Below are 8,138 nucleotides of genomic sequence, written 5' to 3'. Positions count from 1 at the left end.
TGGCCTCGCTCTCATTCTGTCAAAAAAAAAAACAACTAATAAAAATCATTTTCTTTTCTTTTTTTTTCTTATAAAATGTCAGATTAACGCCTTCAAAACGTCTCACAGTGTCCACCAACAGGCCAAAACCTGGAACAAGGTCACTTTTAATAACGGAAAATATCCATCAAATATCAAAATAGTTGCACATTATTTTCTGCCAATAACCTAATCGATTAATCAACAGCTTGTTTCAGCTCAGTGATGATATGTGATCAGCTGCTTTTGTTCTCAGTATGATTCTGGCAAAACAACGACATATTAATTTAATTACATAGCCTATCAGTTTCTTCCCCTGTCCTCATACAGACCCTCCTGGGGTGACAGCGGATCCCAACCTTAGGGGCGGGGCCCTCTGAAGGGTCACACGATAAAGCACCGGGGTCCTGAGATGATGACGAGCTCCTCTCATCTGTCAGACTCGTTTTAATCTGAGACCTCAGTGTTTCTACTCGTGAAGAAGAGTTTCAAGTTTCAGTTCACCAAGACTGAACGAAGAACGACAAGAAGAAAAGGGCCGAGGACGACGGAAACACGTCAGATTATGTTTTGTTATCTTAATTTAATTAATTTTAATTCATATTAAGATCGGATTTAAATCAGCTGCTGTGAACAGGCAGCTGATTGATTTGTTCGCTGTGAGTTTGTGTTATTGGGCATCAGGTTAGAGGACAAATATGAGGCCTGAAGGTGTAAAACACTCAACTCTAAATTATTCTGTTATTATTCCAAACTAATAAAAATCCTCCTCAGTCTGAATCTAAACTCACACATCCGGTGTGTTTGTGTTCTCCGGCTGTAAATCTATAATAAACACAAAAAAATGTATTTTCTGTGATTAACGCGGGACTTTTTCAGCATTAAAGCTCCAAAATCATAAAAGGTTTATCTGGATTCTGTTATTGGAGGTTTTGTTCGTTAGAAAGGTCCAGCAGGGAGGCGGAGTCTGCAGCTCCTGGTTCTGTGTGGGAATGACTTTTAGATTAAACATGAATTATTTCGTTAATCTGTGTAACAGATTTATGCTCATTTCTGTGTTCAAGTCCAGTTTGTGTCAAAGTTCCCACGTACTAGGGCCTACAATTAAAAACACATTTAAGCTAAAACATGGGATTAATTTTGCTTTTTTGTTCCCCTGTGGTTTAATTCCAATGAAGAAATACAGTCAATAGTGATCTTCGGGTGATTAAAGTCCCAGACTCACAGAAACAGCCCGGAGCGGGGGAGCTGCTGGTGCCGCTGCCGCAGAGAGACGAACTGAAATCTCAACCAGCTTCACTTTTTTCGTTTAATATCTTGTATATTTGTTCATAAACAGTTTCGGCCACAGATTCAGGCACCTGACTTCCTGCTGCAGCAGCCAGGTACACCTGGACCCAGGTGTGAGCCGTTGAACGTCAGCAGCAGAACCGGAACTTCGGTCGCTTCGGTGCGTTTTTTACCTCCTCATAAACACTTCAGTTTCAGCCTGTCACTGTTTTATATGACATGTTTTAAAATGTGTTTGTTAATTTATTTAAATGCTGATTTTTTTTCTCTTTCTCTTTCATCAAAATCATCTTCAAAATGTTTTAAAGTTTAAATTTAACGCCAAAAACGGAGCGCGCCGAAAATCAAATCAGAACAGCAGCAGCTCCTGTCATGATAATAATAATAGTAATGAAATAAAATAATGATAATAATAATAGTAATGATAATAATAATAGTAATATATAATAATAATAGTAATGATAATAATAATAATAGTAATGATAATAAAATAATGATAATAATAATAATAGTAATGATAATAAAAGAGCTCTGCTAGTAAAATATTCGATCGCAGTAGAAATAGAAAGGAGTTAAATGGTGAATATGATTAGATTAATGGATTAAGGCAGGTGATGTATCGGCTGCTCTGCTCGTCATTAATTAATTAAACACCTGTTAATTACCACCTCTGTTGTCAAAACAACAAGCAAACATTTGAGTTTTTTATTAAATAAAAGTGCATTACATTAACCTGCTTTGATACACCACTGCGCAGGCGCCAGTCACAACTTAAAACATATAATAAAAACGTGTGTGAGAGGAAATATTTCTGCCGCTTCGCGTGTCTGTACAGGTGCGTGTGGTGCGTTCAGGGTCTCCCTCCTAATTTGAGACTGATGTGTGAGGAGGCCTTCGCGGCCCCGCTGGAGGAGGACTTACTGAAATAGAAAACGAAATAAACTGCGGGTGTTTTCAGCTGATCTGGGGTCTGCACAGAAACACGGAACTTATTCACAGCAGGTCGTTTCTGTCGGACACAACTCACGCTTCTATTTACAAGTTCAGTCTTCTGAGTCCAGTCCTTCTGTTTTTGGGGCCTTAACATGTTAGTCCAGCTCCTCAGTCTGTCCGGACACCGGCCTCCAGAAATAAAGCAGTCTGCAGCAGGTCCGGCTCCGAGAGTCCGGCTCCGAGAGTCCGGCTCCGAGAGTCCGGTTCATGCCCGCGGAGTTACGAGCTGTCGTTCTCCGACGTGTGCAGCAGCAGCGCGGGGCCCGGCTTGTGCTTCTTCAGCAGCTGGGTGATTTCTCGTCGTCCGAGTTCGGGTCCAGGGGCTTGTTGTAGTCGTCGTCCTCCTCTTCGTTGTCCGAGGTCCCCTTCAGCCTCTCCGTCTCCGAGTCCTGCTTCTTCTTGGCGGTGGCCATCTCCGCCGCGTGCTTTTCCTCCACTTAGTCCGTCTGTTCTGAAACCAGACCTGCACACACACACAAGGTTAACTGGCTGAAAGTCTGCAGGATTCACGCAAAAACATTTATATTTCATGCTGCAGAATTATTCTCCATTTAATAAATCTGGAAATAATTTCAGGGTAAACAATAAAACAATTAAACGTCATTTCTAGAGCGAAAAAAAAACAAAAAACAAACAACGTCCTGCACAAAAGATAAAAAATAGCTACACACAAAAAATAAAGGCAGGTGCAAGAAATAAACATGATGCATTATGGGAGCAACTAAATGTCAGAAAGGCCTCCTGCGTTAAAAGATTTTTAGCGCAAACGGAAAAAAGAAAATTGCGTTAATTTGAATATTAATAAACCAAAATATATTCCAGCATTTACGATTAATTTAACCTGAAATTAATCAGATTATTAATTAATTTGCAGCATTTTAATTTAAAAAAGGTGTAAAAAAAAAAAAAAAAGGATTGTCACTGTGGAGAAAACTGATTTTAACAAGTGAAAACATAAAGAACAAATAATTTCTCTGCGCTCTGAAGAGGAGGAGCTGAGGTTTCTTATTTTTAAATGCTGGATCTCTACCTTGACTTGGCTCTCGGTCATGCCCAGGGAGTAGGCCAGCCGGGCTCTCTCCGGCCCCGCCAGGTATTTAGTCTGTTCAAAAGTCTTTCCAGCGCGAATATTTGCTGTCCAGAAAACGTGGGGCGCGTGTGTTTCCTTTTCCCGTCTTTGTCCAGTAACACGGAGTTATGATCTGAAATAACAAGATAAAGGCATGACAAGTCTGAGCTGCACCGGCCTCCACAACATTACAGCACTCAGGATCACACAGATTATTTATTCTGCTCTGACAGGATTAAACAGCCTTTTTTAAAAACCCCGATGCTTCCTGAGACCCCGCACACACTTACGCGGTGAACACGCAAATCTGGCGTCCCTCCAGTGCGGGCTCTGCATGACTCCCGGCCAGAAGATCGGCGTCCTGCCCGGCAGCTCCGTCAGGGGCTTCGGGTACCGAGCCACCGCCACCGCCGCGGCGCTGGGGCTGAAGTAAAGTCCGGGAGGCGGCGGCGGGCTGAGGCTGCTGAACCGGGGCAGCCCGGACAGGATCCCCGCCGAGGAGGAGGCGGCGGCGGCGGCACGGAGACCGTGGCGCCGGCGGAGGAGGCGGCGGTGGGCCGGCTCAGGATGTCGTTTATTCCGTGAGGGGTGGCGGAGGAGCACAGCTGCGGGGAGCCGAGCCCGGAGGACAGCCCCGTGGAGCTCTTGAGCCCCGGGGAGGACACGGCCATGCCGCCCGGGTTGGGAGAGGTGGTGGCCGGTGAGGTAGAGGAGTTGGGGCCGGTGGAGGAGAGCGGGTACGCCGGGTACAGCGGGGTCTTCATCTCGGTCATGCTGTGCAGAGCTGCCAAAGGGGGGGTACTGAGGAGGAAGGCGCTCTGTCGGGACCCGTCCATCTGACCCACGGCTAACATTACCACTTCTCTGGAGGATCCGGAAGGACTGGAGCAGGTTTCTCCGGGTCTTTAGGGCCCCGCGCGCCTGATAGAGTCCAGAAAGAACTAAACAGAAACCCGCTCTTCTCTGGGGTCACATACAAAACCCATCTCAGGCTCCGGCGGCGGAAAACCCAAAATCTTCCACTTGCAAGAAAAGCACCAGAAAGAGGTCAGCTTCCCCCGCAGACAGACCCGGATCCAGGTCCTCCTCCAGACCAGGACGACAAAAAGACCCGTTCTCTACTGAGTTCAAGAAGTTCTGTGAGATAATAAAACATCATCCGGTCCTCCTGTCTATGAGCTCCAAAGTCCAAACTTTGAGAGGAGGAAACGGAGAGCAGCGGTGGGGGGGGGGGGGGGGGTCTCTGTCCCGATTGGCTGACCTGGCGGTGACGTAGGGCCGCCTGTATTTAGGGGGGCCTCCTGATTGGCTCAGCGGCTCGGCCCTGATTTGCTGGATGAGAAATAATAATTAATGTCTCAGACTTTAGATTGTAAAAGAAGAACGAGTTTAAATGATGATGCGTTCATGAGCAGATCGAACTGTTCAGAGAATTAACAGACAGGTGCATCTATAAATAATCTGTTATCAATACAGCTGCAGATATTTAAAGGATTCACTTTAAAGGCCTAAAGGGAAAAAATTAATAAATAACTTTAATATTTATACAATATTAATAAAAGTCTGTCATTAAATTAGAACGTATAGTTTATTCTTAACTTAATAATTAATATAATTCATATTCAACCTGTAAACATAAACTTTCTGACCTTTACATTAAACAGGCCTGCGTAGATGATATTTCAGAAATGATGGTGCTCCAAACCACCAGGGGGCTCTTTCTTTTTTTATTAAATTAATTTTGGAAACATTTTAAATTTGAATCTCGTTTTAATTTTTAGTTTCAAAAACACAAACTCAAGCACCCGAACACGTCTCAATTTAAAGGTTTCACGTCCTCTAACTGTAAATATTTATATTTGCCTGAACAAAAGAGTTATTTGTACCAAAAACCTGAACGTTTGTAAAACATTTCTTGTTTATTGTTTTATGACCCTGCAGCAGGAGCCGCCCTCTGGAAACAGAACTCATGGACCAGTTCAGACTTCCAGCAGCTTCACAATCAGAAAACAACCAAGAGGCGAAGTTACTGTTACTAACGATTAATGATCCAGACAACAAACGTCATTTTCAAAATTCACTTCTTCATTAGGCCCAAATAAAAACTCAGATGACAGAAAACATGCTAGCAGATTAGCTTGTTAGCAGTCGTGTTTGGCCCCGCCCATCCAGCAGCTCATTACGACCCGTATTGTGAGGATGCGACCTCTAGTGGCGAGCAGGGCCACACGATCAAAGAGCCTCTACAGAGTTTCACTCAGGAGACCGGGGTTCGAGTCCCGTGTGAAACAAAGTTAGAGTTAACGGTATTTATAAATTAATTTAAAGAACATAACATAGTTAGGCTATTTCAGAATCAGAAGGAGATTTACTGCCAAGGAGTTTTTACACATACGAGGAATTTGCTTCGGCGATGAGGTACAAACATACAGTTGACATAAATAAATATGGAATAAACAAAAGCAAGTTATATAAGAATAATAGAGTAAAATAATACAACTATTTGCAGAGAAAGAACAACAGGGAGATATTTACATGTGCACTATTCAGGGTTTGTGTCGTGCAGAAGATATTTATATCGTGAACATTTGTCAATTTGTCAAATTGACAAAATATAGAAACACAACAATTAACAGTAAATATGTGCAACTTTAACCCAGAGCACGTCTTTTTCTAAACTACGAAGGTTTCACAACGTTAACCACGAGTTTGACGTCACATATCTGCAGGTGTCATCACTTTAATCACTCAGTGAGCAGCAGATTCTCTCTCCTGTGTGACAGAAACACTGCAGCCTGTGTTTCGTGTCTCAGCCTGAAGCTGCTGCAGAGATTCAGGACTTGACCTCGGCGTCTCGTCCAGAAGCATCATCCCACTCTGGATATTTAGTTTCACCTTTTTTATTGTGTCAGGACAGAAGCTGCATGTTGTGCAGTACTTTACTAATATCAGTACTCTGGTTTACTCTGTCCAAATACTGCACATCTGAGTATTCAACCTCTCAGCACTATCAGTACTCATTATTTACTCATTGCACGTCTGTCACACACTGTAGTACTGTACATATTCCTACTCCTATTTAGATGTTTTATTCTATTTTCTACTTGCCAACTTCTTTATTATTATTTATATTTCTTTAATGTCTGGATGAGCGTCGCGTCCCCTCAGGGATCATTAAAGTATTTATGATTTAAACATCATTAAGTAGATTTGCACTCAGCCTTATAATTATAATCATTATTGAAAAGAACCAGCAGGTTTGTTTTCTGTTTTTATTAAAACCACATGATAACTGGAGCCTAAATGCAACATCAGCTGATTAAACACACAGGATCATGTTTCTTTCTTTAACCTGTAAATGTGAAACAGCAGGAACAGACGAGCTCACCTGCCGCTTTGATTCACATGTTTTTATTATTTTATATCTGATCTTTAAGTGTTTCTGTGCTGCTTCTCATTGGGATTAAATGTAAAGGACACAACTACTCGTGGAAAGTACATTTGTCAGTACAGTTACTCAAATATTGCACCAAGTACTATCTTGAGGTACTCATACTTTACTTGATAATAATACTTTATACTTCCAGAAGTTACATGTTCCTTTACAGACTCAGATTTTACAAACTGAACCTAAACAATTTCACAAACCAGCAGCTCTCAGATTAGAAACAGGAAAATGCCTGAAACTCATTTATTTATTATAGATTTTATTATCAGAATGTAAACGAGTGAAACGCATTCAGTCAGATTCAGATTCCTTTACCAGTCTGACGTCTGCTGTAGATCCACAAAACAACAAAAACAAAACATAAAGACTGTGAAGTTTATATAATAAACGAGGCAGCGCTGAATGTAAACAGCTGTGCAGTGTTGTGTGAAAGTACCTGCAGGTATGATGGTGCTGATAGTCACACCTGATCCGCCTGCTGACCCTGAGCACAGGTGGACTCCTGAGGTTCTGATTGGCTCACACAGTTTGTTCTTCACAGTGCCACAGATCAGTTATTACAAATGATAATTATGAAGGTAATTTATTAATCATTTATAACACAGGGTTGGACAAAGAACTGAAAGATTGTGTTCCCTTAAAAAGCCCGACATACAGCAGATAATAAAAGGTCTGTTAGAACACATTAAATAAAACAACAGGCCATTTTCAGTTATTTATATTTACACAAAAACTACTGATCTGCTACGTGCTGTGGGGAACACCACCCTTTATTTCACTGTACAACCTCAGATACATATACATATATATATACATGTATATATTTCCTGTGATCAGTGTTCCTGTGGCTCCTGGCTGAGCTGACAGCGGTATGAAGGCGCCCCCCTCTGCTCAGTTACAGAACTGCGTTTACCTCTTTAACTTTACTTAACTTTAAGTAAAAGTACTCCTACACTGTCTCACAAGTAAAAACACTGCACTGAAAATGTTACTTAAGTATGTATAAGTACAATCAGGAAATTGTAGTAATATTATTAAAAGGTAATCACTGTTGTACTATTAAATATTATATCATGAGATTATTGTTAGGACTCATGCATTGATGTAAAAGCAGGATTTTACAGCTGTAGTATAACGATCAAGACATTAGTAGTAAAGTAATGTTTCAGCAGTACTTGTACAAACTGTTTATAACAAAACATCAAATTTTATAAACTCTTCACATTTTTTGTGCGTGAAAATTCACAATTTGTAAATTGTATAAATGTAGTGAAGTATAAAGTATTTCCCCCTGAGATCTGTTGGAGTACAAGTAGAATA

The 8,138-nt window shown here is 41.5% G+C and overlaps 1 pseudogene; it reads right to left on the bottom strand.

Moving 5' to 3' along the window:
- Window positions 1–1,998: 1,998 nt before the first annotated feature.
- On the bottom strand, window positions 1,999–4,541 carry LOC119914015 (annotated as a pseudogene).
- Window positions 4,542–8,138: the final 3,597 nt, after the last annotated feature.

Source organism: Micropterus salmoides, unplaced genomic scaffold, assembly GCF_014851395.1.
Source record: "Micropterus salmoides isolate LMB-PRFRI ecotype aquatic unplaced genomic scaffold, ASM1485139v1 Ms_hic_scaffold_20, whole genome shotgun sequence".
Classification (NCBI taxonomy): domain Eukaryota; kingdom Metazoa; phylum Chordata; class Actinopteri; order Centrarchiformes; family Centrarchidae; genus Micropterus; species Micropterus salmoides.
Note: the sequence above shows the minus strand (reverse complement) of the source record. Positions and strands in the feature narration are given on the sequence as shown.